This window comes from Dama dama, chromosome 1 (assembly GCF_033118175.1).
Source record: "Dama dama isolate Ldn47 chromosome 1, ASM3311817v1, whole genome shotgun sequence".
In the NCBI taxonomy this organism is placed as follows: Eukaryota; Metazoa; Chordata; class Mammalia; order Artiodactyla; family Cervidae; genus Dama; species Dama dama.
The window spans coordinates 49,896,403-49,912,582 of record NC_083681.1 but is presented as its reverse complement, the minus strand read 5'-3'; the positions used below and the strand labels follow the sequence as shown (position 1 = coordinate 49,912,582).

The 16,180-nt window shown below is 41.0% G+C and overlaps 1 pseudogene; it reads right to left on the bottom strand.

Moving 5' to 3' along the window:
* LOC133059399 (cytoskeleton-associated protein 2-like) lies at nucleotides 1–12,001 on the bottom strand (annotated as a pseudogene).
* Nucleotides 12,002–16,180: the final 4,179 nt, after the last annotated feature.

The window sequence follows — 16,180 nt, the reverse complement described above, 5'->3', positions numbered from 1 at the left end:
TTATGGGTAATGGTCATTTAACATATCTAGCAATTTAGAAGTCCCTTGAAGACCTTGAACATCTAACCAGTGTTAGAAACTTTAGCTCTTTAAATGCAGAATTTGGCCCATCAAACTGCATCCTTTTCTACACTCTGCAAGTATGGAGTAGCAGACACACATTTAAGCATTCTGCCCTAATATCTGTGTTGGGAGTTTTAACATCATTGGTTGGATATTTGTCATCTTGGTCTTTTTCACAATCTTGAAATACCACGTTTCTAGGATGCTTATTTTCCATTTCTGATTTTTCTGATCCTAGGTCAACATCTACATCGTCAATGATGGCTTCTTGAATTTGTTTCTTGCTTGCACAAACCTCAATGTTTTATCCAAATCTAACTTGACTCTCTATTGTCAGAATGTCAACAATTGCATGTTGCATCTCTTCAATAGGCTGAGCTCCTGCCAGAATGGCCTTCTCAGATTGTGACAATATTTTCAGTAGGACTTGAGTGGTTTTAGTACGTGTGAGGCATATCCAATATTTAACAAGCTTTTTTTTGATGTCAATCTGGGATATTTTTAATTAGGTCATTCAGTGTAACCAACACTACTACTTCTTGGAAATCTCTCATTAATCAGGTTTAGGCATTTAGAAAATATCTAGTTTACTTTTTCAGTAAAGAGTTTTTTTCATCTTCTGCTATGGCAGTCCAGGAGGACCCAACTGACTTTTCATTTTGTGTTTTGGGCTCAGACTGTGTGGCTACTGAACTCAGAGGCTTTTTCACAATTTTCCTTTGTCAGTTTTCCACTCAGATGAGCTTTTCTCTCCACAGTTTATTTGGGTTGACTCCATCTACTAAAATGCTTTTCACCATGGTATGTCTGTGCTGGTCAATGCTTTTTGAGTTTTCTATTAGTTTAGTATTAGAAAACAAAGCAGGCCTGGCTACCATTTCAGCTGTTATGCTTCTTGATAAGTGTCTTATGTCCTGAGAAACAACTGTTTTGATGCCAGATGAAACTGTATTTGTGATAATTCTATATCCCAAGGCCCTTTCCAAACTGTAACATTGGTAGACATCTTGAGGCCTTGTTTCACAGTGTCTTGGATATTACTGTGGTGACTTCTTTTTTTAGGGAAGGAGATTATTCTTTTCTATGTCATTTTACATAGTGTCTGTTCCCTTTATTGATATAAAATTAATCTGGTTTCTTTACTGAGTGGATAAAGTAGGGCGGGGGGTGGGGGGGCCAGATTTTCGCTCAGCTCTACAGAGAACCACAGTCTTCATTCTCACCGCCCCTTGATTGCCGCATGTAGGAGCAGAGGCAAGCTCTTTTCCAAGCTGATATAGTCAGAAGAGATACACACTCATCAAAAAGGAAGAAGGAATGACTATCCTGAATAGTGTTAATAGTGTTAATAGTAACAGGAATAAAGATGATGTGAAACCCATCAAATGAAACAATACTATTTTCATTCAACTGATCACAAAGTGTCTTCAATTAATAACTTGGCATTTATTTAAAGGTTTAACAGAAATGAGACCAAAACATTTTGTATCAACATGTCATGAAATAACAGCATCTTTTTTAAAAATAACAATATATTAGAAAAAATATGGCAAATATAAATTTTCATGGAGGACAAAACAGTTACAAAGCTCAATCACATACCAAAGTTCAGCTAAAAGAACTTTTCCTCTTGTAAATTAGAAGAGATTTAAAAAAGAAACAAAACTAAGACTTTTCAGGGGACTGGGAAACAGATTGCTCAGTCCAAGTGTACCCCAGTTTAAATAGCTACATGAATTGAGACAAATGAAAATTATTTGAATATACACCTTTGTGAGATAAGATACAAATGTTGAAAGTCAACCATTAGTTCACACATTATAGCCAAAATAAACTCTGTTCGTGTGTATCAACATATTTTACACAAACTTAGTTTCTGTATCTAGCTAGGTGTCTAAAGTGAGTGTGATGGGACTGAAAGGGGGAAATAAAGCACGATCCTCAAATAAGACTTCAGGAAATCTGCAAGAGGGGGAATACAAGAATAGGGGAGAGGAGGGGACCAACACTGAGCACCCACCGTGTATCAGGCACCACTGTGGTGACTTCTAATACGAGGTAGCACAAGTTGTCTGCTCTGAGATGTGGTGCTCCCAACTTTAGTTGTAGTCATCATGAGAGGTTCTGTCACTTCACTGTTCCACTGCTGGGGTCTACAGGCTGAGGTTTTGTGAATTTAGAGACTGGCTGGAAGTTTCTTGGTTGTTGCAGAACTCATCTTTTACTTAGAGGTTTTTAAAAAGAATTAATCTTGGACTGAACAACTTGGCCACAAAAAATCCAAGCACAGGTTTCTTGGGCATGTTAGCATCTTGCTTTGTCTTTTCTGTAGGTTTTCTTTTTACTATTTTTAAGGTGAAATGTTTGGTTTAATGTTATACATCGATGTTGAGGGTCATCTTTAATTGGTAACAATGGCAGAGTTTTATCCTCAGAATTTAGTGATTGATACACCTTAGCTAATTTATCAGAAGGTTTTAAGGGAATAGCTTTTTCCATTGTTATATATTTGATTTAGTAGGTCTACTGACATTCTTTATCAGCCATTTTTGTCTTAAGTTTTCAGAACTTTTGTCTCTTCTTGGACCTGGCCTTCAGATATCTTCACTCTCCGAGCTCTACCGCTGATAATACCTGATCTTCCTGTTTGTATGCAAAAATTTTTTCTTATCAGATGCTCCTTGAGCTTTCGTCATCTTTGCTCTGAGCAGGAACTGGACTTTCAGACTTCAGGGGCAGCTGAAACCCCCTCAGGACAAATGGGGTGCTCAACACAGCTCAGCGACAAGGGGAAGTGTTTCTGGCTTGACCACTGCAGACGACTCATTTTTAAAGAATCGCCTTTCACCCTGGATGTTCAATAACTGCCATAAACATCCATCCCTCTGACAGAATACCTCTTGTAAGCAGTCATCTTCCCTCCCAGTGTCTGCTGAATGTTCAAAGAGACTCCTATCCTTGCCCTCAAAGACAACGTTCACGTTTATCCAGGTTCCTTTTAAAACCTTGCATCTTGGTTCCTGAAACTGAAACAGTCCAGTTTCATGGAAACCAAAATCTCCTGGTGTTGTAGCATAGGAATCCTGCTGTGCTTGTTTTTATAGCTTGATCAATGTGAAGAAAGCAGCTTAATCTCCCTGTTTCCATAAAGGGACTTAATTGCAGACCTGAAGGGACCAGAATTAGAAGAAACACTTCTGACTCCTCTCTTCATATCTGTTTAATGGAGACTGAACAACAAATACTCCTCTCCATGTTTTTCTGAATAATTGTCTCTAATCTGTGGCTCTGTAGTTTACAGGTGAAAAAGAGGTGTTTCTTCATGAAGCTGGTTTAGTGCTGACTCAGTCCATCAGAATACCATATTGGATTGAGAAGTGAGCAACTAATGATGGCTTTAGATCTTGGTGCCATATTCCAAATTGTTATAACACTTGTATGTACTCAGTGATCATGTTCTGTCTGATTTCTGGGGATAAACCTAGGATATCTGATTTCCTACCTTTACTATTGATGAGTCAGTGCTATCCTGTAACCTGGAATCATAATCATATGTGCATCAGTGGGGTGTGTCCCAACATCTGTTAAATCCCACAGTCTCCCAGGATTATATGCTTCTATCATTAGCTAAATCATTTGTCTCCAGGTAGTGTTTATCATTCAGTACCAATTCTATCACTTCCCACAATTTACCTGTACACAGATGCTATGGGAACTTTCTATCATGTAGAAGGCTGTCTCAAATGCTGGCTTTATCTTGTCAGACTTAGACTGGACTACTTCAGGGGTTGTGTCCCTATTGCAGAAGCATGTGTCAGATAATGACAATTACAAGCCCCTTGGTAAGGGTAACAGGAAGACTATCTTATGACTGGTGCCTGAACTCAGTGAAAGATTTCCTTAACCTAAGTCTGAATTCACAGGGTGAAAAGAGAACTCTAGGGATCAAAAATAAAAAACCAGTATTTGGATAGCATACATAGTGCATACGTTAAAAAGGATAGGTAGTTTGTGCCTTTATGAAAACAACTAAACTTGTGACTCAGAAAACTGGGAGTCTCCCAGTTCCCTCTCCATCAAAACTGGTCCTCAGTGAGGAGAGCAAAGATGAATCAAAAGTTGTTCAGTCTAAAAGACCAGAATAGGGTATTCAGAATAGGGACTCACCTGGATTGAGAGAAGTCCAAGGACAGACATAGAGAACAAAAAGGGCTCCATGTGGGCATGCAAATTAAGGTAGTTGTCATAATGTGGATCACTCAGTTCTGCAGGGAAGCAGGACCACCAGGGTATGCAATTTGAAAGCTATTATAAGGAATTGGTTTGTACAATTATGGAGGCTGAGAACTCTTAACCTGTAACTGTCAAACTAAAGGCACAGGAGAGCTGATGTGTAGTTCCAATCCAAGTTCAAAAGCCTGCAAACCAGGGAGCCTATAGTGTAAACTCTGGTCTGAAAGCCTGGAGGAATGAGACCCAAGAAGAGGCCACGTTTCAGTTAGTCCAGAGGCAGGGCAAGACCGGCGTCCTGGCTCAAGGTGGTCAGACAGGAGGAGTTCCTTCCTACTCAGCCTTTGTTCTGCTCAGGCCTCCAGCAGTTTGGATGGGGTTCACCAGCCTTAGGGAAAGTGTCTGCCGTTCAACTGTTCCTCTCATCCATATACACCCACAGACAGAATTTCAATGTCTGAGCCATGGGGTGACTGGACACTTGTTCAGTCAAGTTTTCGTATACAACTAACCATCATGTGGTAGATCTGAGGGCATAGAATCTGGTAACTCAAGATGTAGAAGGTACCTAGAGGCCCCAGAGAGATCAGTGACTGAACAGAAGAGACCAGGTACTAGACTGGAACATAGAGACGACCCAGTACAGTGACTGAGCTGGGAAATGAGAGGCTAGTCTCTTCCTGTCTGCTCAGGCAAGGAGGCCAAGAATAAAGTAGTAAGACAAGGAAGGGAGGACTTACTAAGTGTAGCAAATTCAAAATGACAAAATATACTTTGAAACTTTTTTTTTTAAGCTTCAGAACACATGTTTATTGCAGCTCCAATGCACAAATCTTTGTGTCTACTCTACCTGTGCCTAAGAACTTTGGGATAATAGAATGAAGACAGTAGCATTTCTAACAAAATTCCCTGCTCTCAAGATGTCTATCATTGTCAAGAGAGTATTAGGTGAATATTGTCCATTTCTCCAGCAGTTGGAATGTGGCATTCTTAGGTGGCACAGTACGGCTTACCATGTTAATCTGGTTGTCCTTCTCTAAAGCTGAGTCAAAAACGGGGATGAACTCCGGCAGGTATATCTTTAATGCATCTGGACCTGTGTCTTAAGACTGGATTTAAATGTCCTAGAAGCCTCAAAGAACCTCAAAAAACCTATGAAGATGAGCAGAAACTAAAGAAGCCAAGATAGTCTGGTGAATTGGATTTCCATGTCATTCATCTTCTAAATCTAGTGCCTTTTCCTAGAGTTCTACTGTTTAATTTAGTTTTATTTTTTTCTAACCCTTTGAAGACCTTGCTATCCTGAACCATTTCCAATGGAATCTATATTTCCTGAATCTAAGAACTACCTATCAGAACAATGTACCTGGGCAGATTTGGTCGTGCTTTCTTGTTAACAAAAGCAGGTTTGTGTTTGCAGATAGCTGTATAGTTGGCTGTGCTTTTTATCTTTTATATCTATGGGGAATTTATAACCCCTATGGTTTCTAGGTATGTATTCTATTGACTTCTCAGTGTCTCAAACTTCATAGATACAACAGTAATGTCATGGACTTTAATATAACCTTAAGTCTAATTTGGTAGCTGGTAGTCATCTTAACCCTCTGGGCACATTGTTCTTTTGATCTCTAATGGTATATGACATGAAGTGCTTATTTCCAAATTGCTAAATATTGCAGTATCTTCATACAGTGTCTACTTGACCAGTGTTTTTGGGTGTTAGTGTGCTCTACGAAGATACCTTGCTCTACTCACATCTGCATGCCTCTACTCCATATCATCTTCAGTTTTTCTTTTCCAGGCCTCTGACCAGCAGTCAAGTCTTGCTGCTATTCATCAGATGTATGTATTTAACCCTCAAAGTGGAGATTCCCCCCCCCCCCCCCCACACACACATGGATAACAAGGTGCATTGGCAAAGCTGTGCCCATTAGGAGGACTACCCCCTCTCCTCTGCCACCCAAGGATACCTTGAGTGGAGTTGTTCAGCAGACATTCATATTTGGCTTATGCTCTTAAGTATACCTATCCATGAATCAACCCTGACATTTTCTTAATATTTCTCATGTTCTGGAATGCATGTGAGTTAACAAGGCCTCCAGCTATTGTGAAATCCATAGTCACAAAATACACCTCAGAGGACACTCAAGACAGTGGAGTACAGTTTATTATGCCAGTGGGTCCAAGGGGAATCGGTTCTCAACAAGGACCCCAATTTCTGAGGCCTAGGTTTTATATGTTGGCTCTGACTGGTTACACATTAGAAATTTACTTAGTTTTACAACATGCAGATGCAGGAAGAATTAACGATTACAACATGCAGATACAGGCACTATCGTTAATCTGAGACAACCTGACCTTTACTTCCAATCCTTGTTTTCCATCTGTGAGGAGGGGGTTTCCAAGGAGACCTGGTTTTTCTTTAATGATGGTTTCCTCTTTCCAGAGCAGGTTTCAGGCCCCATTCACATTCTGCCTTAAGATGGCTGACAATCTTCAAGATGGAATCCGTCTTGCCCTCCTTCCTCCCAGTGGCCCCAACACAGCAGCTACAGTTCAAGTGTTCAATAGTTATGTGTACATAGTGGCCACTGAGTTAGACAGTACCGAATACTAGTTTTGCAGCAATGCTTAAGGAGTACTCTGGGAGCTCCCTGGAGGTCCAGTGGTTAAGACTGCATTTCCACTGCAGGGGGCATGGGTTTGATCCCTGGTCAGGGAACTGAGATCCCCCACATGCATTTCGGCATGGCCAAAAACAAACAAACAAACAAACACCAAATTAAAAAGAAAACATGCCCTGTATGCCCCATATAAGGAAAGAAGGCAGGGAGAAATTGAACTATGGTACAGATCCAACATAGCCTTGGCTACTCCAAGAACTCTTTCTAGAATGGCCTTTCAGCTTTCTCCTTAGTTTGGGTCACAATAACCACAGCATTGGGCTGCTCTGGAAGACATATGGCATTGAAGTTTCTGATGTTGAGACAACTCTTGGGGAGGCCAACAAATAAAGGCTGCTTGGTAACAGCAGCTGGGGCTCAAGTGCTTCACTGAAGGAAATCAGGGTGGCTGACCAGTGTCCGCTACACTCGACCACGGGAGACGTGCAAACCTCCTGTCTTAGACCTTAAACCTCAAATTTCTTAGTCTCCTTGAATTCAGTCAGAATTCTAGACATGTGACTTCATGGATAATTTGAAGGTCTAAATTTTTTTCAAAAACCATCCTAACTCAAATATGTCAATCCTTGTATGTATGATTGGAAAGGGATATAAAATGTCCATGATATTCTTTATGGGTCAAGAAAAGTAGTGAAATTAAGTTTAGACAATCTATTGGCTTTGTCTTTTTTTGGTATGGGGACCAGTAAGGTTCCTCAGGGGCCTAAATATGGGTTTTGTTGGATTCTTTACTCCTGATGTAGTAGACTCTTGACTAGTGGAAAGTCCTTTATCTATAAAAACTCCTCCCTACCCTGCCTTCTCCTGCCCCTTCTCTCCCACCTCCTCATATCAGCTGAAGAGAGATAGGGAATGGTCACAGGCAGATGGCATTTCAGGAGACCTGTTGGTAGAAGGGCCATGGATAGGCTTAGGTGAGAGGCGTGGGGACTCCCCATGTTGCTTTCAGAAGACAGCCATCTCCCTTCACCTCACTTCTCTCCCACTGCTCCTTTTAGTCCTTCTCTGACATGAGGCCTTACTTCAAGTACACTTGGTAACATTAATACATGATATTACTGAAGCAGAATTTCAGTACCTATCCCTTAATCTCCTCAGGCAATCTCCTTAAGCATTCCTTAAGAACTTGCTTCCATGCTATTTTATTGATATTTAGCCAACCATAAACTGATGCTTGCCAATTAATGATTTTCTATTATCCAGGTAAGCCTAAGCCAGTTTGATCAGGTTTTATGAAATGGAAGTAAGCCTCTGTTTCAGGGACTAGTTAAAAACAACAACAACAAACCTCAGGTTAATCTCCTGGGTGAATTTTTCACCTTGTACCTTGTTTCTGGGTCTAAATGGGGAGAACATTGCTTAGCTATTAGAAGTATGAAAGATGGATCTTGCCTCCTATAATGGCTCCAATGAAGGATGCATGCTAAGTCACCTCAGTCATTTCCCAACTCTGTGACCCTACGGGCTGTGACCCTCCAGGCTCCTCTGTCAATAGGATTCTCTAGGCAAGAATACTGGAGTGGGTTGCCATGGCTGCCTCTAGGGAATCTTCCTGACCCAGGGATCAAACCTGCCTCTCATGTATCCTGCATTGGCAGGAAGGCTCTTTACTACTAGTGCCATCTGGGAGAGGATATTCAGGCTATAGCTGAAGTCTTTTCTGTGGCAGGGAAATGACTTATTCTTTTCCACATCCAACTGCACCCTCTTCAACTGCAGAATTGCCTTCCCCATTGAAGTCATACAAGTGTATTTTTATAAGCTATAAGATTCTCACTACTGACATGTATATTTTAGCAGCATAGCATAACATTTAGGAAAACTCTTTAGGATCTGGTTTCTCAGTGGAAATCTTCCTTGCTATTCCACTTTTTTTTTTTTTTTTTAAACACTGGGATATTTCCATTAGTTATCAACCCATTCATCTGGAGCCCCTTCTCTTTGGGAGAAGCAGTAAGCAGCTAACTTAAAGACTATATTCTGGAAACTGTATCTCTAAAGACTTTCTTCCTAAGAGAAAGGACACACACTTGTTGCCAAACCTCAGCATATGTTTCACACTGGGCATCTAAGACTTGAAGGTATTATATGTTGTCATATACATCTTGGAACAGCTCCATCACTGGCTTCTGGTGCTTCATGGTTTCAAGTCTGCTCCAGCTGGGGATCATCATAAGGAGGACATGGGAAATTTGTATGCTACTTTCCCATGGAGATGAGATTTTGTTCCAAGAGTGACAAGCACTCTGAAAAGTGTGTACTATAGCATTCTTCCTCAAACTTGGCTGTACTACAGTGTTTTAGACTCAGACTATTGGTTCCTTAACTTCTGCCAACCACTTGCTGACCACAACTTCACCTACTGTCCTGCACATATACTTTTGTTTATCTATGAAGAAAACAAAGACAGTCTTCTGGCAAATCCTTGATCAGAACTGACTCCTTTCTTTTTTCCTCTCTGACTATATTCTTAGACTTTCTATTCCTAGTCTTGATCAGTTTCTAACCTCGATTAAAGAGAAAGATTGTCCCCTTGTTAGTAAGTCAAATTTCATTTCAGAACAAACAGATCAGATGGCTGAAATGTCAATGTTTAGACTTCTAAAGAAAGCAATTTGCTAGGTGACTTAGAATAGTGTAACGCTGGATATCATGTGGTTTCAATGATGTGATGATGAAAAATTTGCTTTTTAAGAAGCAATTAGCACTTCTCTGTAGGAAATGAAAACCTCAATTTTCTTGTGACCGGTGCTTAACATGACATGAAGCATGATGACCACCAGATGTCGAGGCTTTCTAGACTTAAACATGTGGGAGGTGTTAAGGTCTAACTTTTAAAGCAGATAACACCTGAGCCATGATTATTTTTAAAAGTGAAATAGATCATATTATATCTTTATGCTTTCAAAGTAATGTCAATAGCAAATGTCTTTATCTGAACCTCAAGCCCCACCAAATTAGACATCTCCACTTTTTTTCAAACCACAACCCTGCTTCCTTTGGGTATAGAGCACATGGTAGAAAATGACACCAATTAGAGTCAAATTTTTCCACTCGGCATCTTGCTTAGGGAAAGTGAAAGTGTATAGGCTCAACACCACTAAGACCAATTGGAAGAAATGAAGAGATACATTTCCTTCTTAGCGCATTTATGTCAGTGGACTTGATTTTCCTAACAAAGCAAAGGAAAGCTATTCCAAAGTTTTTGCACTGGATTTTCCTAACTGAAAGCTAACTTAGAGGAAAAACAAGTGCCTAAAGCACCACAATAAAAATATGCATCAGATCATAAACTTGAGAGGGTGGCTCTATTTTAGTTTTGAGACACAAAACTAAATGTAAGACTTTACATTCTTACTGTGAGGTGTCTATGACCTCATGAAAAGTTAAAGGAAATCACTTAAATCAAGATTTCCCAATGAAAGAACCTGGATATTGGGTTAAGTTAAACTAAAGTGCTAACTTGGAACTTAAACAGAAAATATCTCTGATAGAAGGAATTGAATTTCTGTGAAGGTGAAGAGAAGTCCAAAGACCACTCTACTTCTGATCCTAACTAGAGTTTGGGGTCCACAAAACCACCCTTTCTCTGAAGAGATCTCTTAATAGCACCCTCAAATTAGGTAATTGTTTGAAGGACTCTGAACTCACTAATAGCTGTTATACTCATGGCCACACTGTATTACAGTGAAAGAATGCATAGTAAAATCAGCATGGGCAGAAATGCTGAAAGATGCAATGCACAGAGCTTCCAGTTATCTTCTCCCAGTGGAGTCAGAGGCAGCATCTGTCACCTGGCAACAGTGTGAGACCATCCATGGAATATCTTCTTCCAGGGATGCTCATCTTGTGTCCAGAGATTTGACTGGGGCTTGGGCATCTCAGACCTGGTTGACTGTTCACATGGCTAACTTCTCTCCAGCTCTTCCAGATGTCAAGTGAATACCACGTAACCACCACACTGCTGGACTATTTGTTGTGGCCCAAAGCCCCCAGGTAAACAGAGACTCTTATCAGCCATGGCATTCCAAAATCTTAGAGATCATGTTCCAAGAAATCAGAGAAAAAGTCAGCCCTCAGTTTGGGTAAGGTCAATTCATCTGTTCTCATTTTAAAACTTTGTCTAAAATAGTTTTTGAGCTATTAATATTAAGAAATATGAATTAGCCATGAAATCCCACAGTTAAGGATCCTCAAGTCAAATTTTAAGTGGATTTCAAGGCTAGCTATTTAAAAAATCTGAGTTACATTAAAAATGCACATTGTTTTCATCAAGCCAATGAAATCATGTTAACTTCTGATAGCACCCTCTTGTCTGTGAGACTGTACCTGGACCCAGCGGTCAGGGGCACTGGTCCTGGACATATATAATTGAAAAGGCAGGACCCCAATAGGATATCAACACAGGAGCTTCTGTAAGGTGAAGTATAACTCATGTTAGCCTCATCCCCTCTCCTCTTCATGTCTATAGGGATGAGGGGTCCAAGAGGCTGCATGCTGCATAGTTCAGGGCCTCCCCAATGGGACTGAGGATGGAGGACTGTTCTATTTCCTGTCCTGTTTATTTCTACAAAGCTAAGCCAACTTTATGCCAAGTTAAAGCCTATTGCATCTTATGAGCACACTAATCCAAATACATGACCACTGCTGGTAGCAATCCATCTGTTCTAGTAATTCCCCTTCTGATAGTCTCATTCACTGGGGTTTTTTTTTTTTTTAGTTTCTCAATTTTGTTCTGTCCTGTGTTAACATCTCCTGGAGATATAACTACTATAGGACAAAGAATATGTACAGCACAATCCCCTGTATCAAAGAATGTAGGAATACCTTGGATGAAGAGCCCATAGCACCAAATACAGATAGTAAATCTTCTCCCTCACTGGAAAACAAAATAAAAAACCTATGTCCACGAGGGAGAAGCAGACTTGGGGAGTAGAAATGTCTTTGCATAATATGTCAGTTCTGAGAATGTAAGAGGAGTTAGGACATGAACTGCATGTAGCTGTATCTTACCTGTTCCTCATGGTTTCTCATGAGCACAGAGCTGCTTGGTTATCATGACTTGAGTATATCTGAGTCAGCACAAATGTTAAGTAGACACTGCTTGTTGCAAATCAATGCGAGGGAGGAACAAGACCCAAACTCCACATTTATTTTCTGTTGTATCATTCCCATTGCAGTGTTTGGATGTCTTCTCTCAGGCCAAAGCCACTGCTTCATAAACTTACCAGTTCTTTTCCAGTCCAATCTCTCCCAGAGTCTTAACTCATTTTAGAGTTTCCCCTATGTGGGAATCTTTGGGCTTGAACATTAGGAAAAGGGGTCAGCTGGTTATTAGTTCATTAGTTTAAACTTGACATGAACAACATGAATTTCATACCCAGAAAGGAGTCCATGAAAGATGCTCAGGGCCCAGTCTTGAAACATTTTTTTGTTTACCCTTGTGATTTTACTAGGCCCACTTATGACTTCTCCATGTGGGAGGTATTGCATTATAGAAGAACTTAGAAAAATACTTCCAATTGCTAGATGTCTCCATATACCTCTTAACATCCTAAAATCTTTTTATTAAAAGATAATTGCTTTATAGTATTGATTTCTGCCAAACATCAACATGAATTAGCCTTAGGTATTGTGTTGGTTTCTGCCAAACATCGGCATGAATTAACCATAGGTATCTGCCCTCCCTCCTGAGCCTCCATCCCACCCCTCTCGGTTGTTACAAAGCCTTGCTTTGAATTCCCTAAGTCATTCAGCAAATCCCATTGGCTATCCTAACATCCCAAAGTCTTAGCACAAACGAGTAGCACACCGGGGATAGAAGCTTAGTCTAAGCAGGAAACTATTTTCATACCATCTATGAAACATATTAAACTCTTTGTCATCAAAATGGGCAAAGACACTAGCTATGAGCTATGTTCTAATAACAAAGCTGTAGTTAAGGACGGACAGTCCCTTTAGACAATAGCTATTAAATGCCTAACAGAAGAGAGTGGGCTCAGAAATGAGGATAGGCCAAACTTCAGGGAACAGATGGAGAAAGGGACCTGCGTGTCAAAAAGTTTGAACAACTCAGATTGTTAATCCAACAACCTAAAACTCATTCCAGTGCCTGAAATTAATTGACAACCTTTTGATATCAAAGTGCACTTCCTAAAGCACTCAACATTGTCATCGAAAGCTGGGTCCAGCTGCTCGCCACTAAGAAGCCAATGAAGAGGCCAGATTGGTGGAAAGGACAGTTTGCTTTATTTTGGATGCTAGCAACTGGGGTCAGGGGGACTGCTGTCCAAAGACTGACACCCTCCTCTACAGTCAGGGGGAAATAGCTTTCATAGATGGAGGGAGGGGGCTACATGCAGAAACAGCAGAGTCAGCTCTGACAGTCATCTTGAAATTGGTCATGTGTTCTGACCAGCATCATTCTGATTTTAAGTACAATTAATCTTCAGTTCCAGGGTTGGTTTGTCTCCATGTCCTTGAGGCCAGTTCTCTGAATTGTGGCAGCTTATGTCATGACCACAGTTGGGTCATGTAGTTAACTTCTACTTGGTGGGTTTTTCAGTGTCTATAAGACAGCTGACAAGACATGGCTTGGAATATTATATACAGTCCTTGAGGAGGAACTAGAGGTTCTTAACTTTGCTTAGTGACTAAGCTATTATTGGGTTTTCTTTGACTGTTTTCCTTTGTTTCTTCATTTTCTCACTCTGATTAAAATTTATTCTTTGGTTAAAGTTTTTCCACAGTCAAAAGGCAGGCAGATAACATGTGGGGGAGGGGGAAGACCACAGGGTCCTGCTATTTCAATTTGTCTATTGCTTAAATTTAAGTTTTCCTTAGTGCATGAGTAGTAATTTCTGACTAAGGGCTAAGCTATGTGCTTCATTCAGAATCTCACAGATGCTGTTCATTGCTTATGAATAAGGCAGTGCAGGAGGATTAAAGAGCCTCACCTGTGGCTGGCTTCCTCTAGAGTGATTCTTTTCATTTGTGTACAAAAATGAAGACCCTTAATCCCTCCCTTGGTCCATCACAACATGAAAGAGAATCTTAGGATGCTGTTTCCTATTGTCCCTTTCAGAATTCTTAAGGATGTCACAGGGTAGGTAAACAACCCAATAACAATGTCAATTGGTGTAAAAATGGCAGCTATCATATTGGAGTGGGGGTAACTGGTCAAAGCCTGGATAAAAGGATGAGGAAGGAAGTTTGCACCAGGGAAGATGAGAGCAGGGACAACTAACGAGAACTGCTCGACTCAGGAGAAGTGCTCCTTGCAATAATGACGTATATGCATGCTAAGTCACTTCAGTCGTGTCTGACTCTGTGCGGCGACCCTGTGGACCGCAGCTCACCAGGCTCCTCTGTCCATGGGGTTCTCCAGGCAGGAGTACTGGGGTGTGTTGCCATGCCCTCTTCCAGGGGATCTCCCTGACCCAGGGATAAAGCCGGTGTCTCTTACATCCCCTGCGTTAGCAGGCATGTTCTTTACCACTCAGTTCAGTCACTCAGTTGTGTCCAACTCTTTGCAGCCCCATGAATCACAGCACGCCAGGCCTCTCTGTCCATCACAAACGCCTGGAGTTTACTCAAACACATGTCCATCGAGTCGGTGATGCCATCCAGCCATCTCATCTTCCGTCGCCCCCTTCTCCTCCTGCCCCCTAATCCCTCCCAGCATCAGGGTCTTTTCCAATGAGTCAATGCTTCACATGAGGTGGTCATAGTATTGGAGTTTCAGCTTCAGCATCAGTCCTTCCAATGAACACCCAGGACTGATATGCTTTAGGATGGACTGATTGGATCTCCTTGCAGTCCAAGAGACTCTCAAGAGTCTTCTCCAATGCCACAGTTCACAAGCATCAATTCTTTGGCGCTCAGCTTTCTTCACAGTCCAACTCCCACATCGTACATGACCACTGGAAAAACCATAGCCTTGACTAGATGGACCTTTGTAGGCAAAGTAATGTCTCTGCTTTTTAATATGCTATCTAGGTTGGTCATAACTTTCCTTCCAAGGACTAAGCGTCTTTTAATTTCATGGCTGTAATCACCATCTGCAGTGATTTTGGAGCCCCCCCAAAATAAAGTCTGACACTGTTTCCACTGTTTCCCATCTATTTGCCATGAAGTGATGGGACCAGATGCCATGATCTTTGTTTTCTGAATGTTGAGCTTTCAGTCAACTTTTTCACTCTCCTCTTTCATTTTCATCAAGAGGCTTTTTAGTTCCTCTTCACTTTCTGCCATAAGGGTGGTGTCATCTGCATATCTGAGATTATTGATATTTCTCCCGGCAATCTTGATTCCAGCTTGTGCTTCATCTAGCCCAGTGTTTCTCATGATGTACTCTGCATGTAAGTTAAATAAGCAGGGTGACAAATACAGCCTTGATGTCCTCCTTTTCCTATTGGGACTAGTCTGCTATTCCATGTCCAGTTCTAACTGTTGCTTCCTGACCTGAATATAGGTTTCTCAAGAGGGAGGTCAGATGGTCTGGTATGCCCATCTCCTTCAGAATTTTCCACAGTTTATTGTGATCAACACAGTCAAAGGCTTTGGCATAGTCAATAAAGCAGAAACAGATGTTTTTCTGGAACTCTCTTGCTTTTTTCGATGATCCAGCAGATATTGGCAATTTGACCTCTGGTTCCTCTGCTTTTTCTAAAACCAGCTTGAACATTTGGAAGTTCATGGTTCATGTATTGCTGAAGCCTGGCTTGGAGAATTTTGAACATTACTTTACTAGCGTGTGAGATGAGTGCAATTGTACGGTAGTTTGAGTATTTTTGGGGATTGCCTTTCTTTGGGATTGGAATGAAAACTGACCTCTTCCAGTCCTGTGGCCACTGCTGAGTTTCCAAATTTGCTGGCATATTGAGTGCAGCACTTTCACAGCATTATCTTTCAAGATTTGAAATAGCTCAACTGGAATTCCATCACCTCCACTAGCTTTGTTTGCAGTGATGCTTTCTAAGGCCCATTTGACTTCCCATTCCAGGATGTCTGGCTCTAGGTGAGTGCTCACACCATCGTGATTATCTGGGTCATGAAGATCTTTTCTGTACAGTTCTTCTGTGTATTCTTTCCACGTCGTCTTAATATCTTCTGCTTCTGTTAGGTCCATACCATTTCTGTCCTTTATTGAACCCATCTTTGCATGAAATGTTCCGTTGGTATCTCTAATTTTCTTGAAGAGA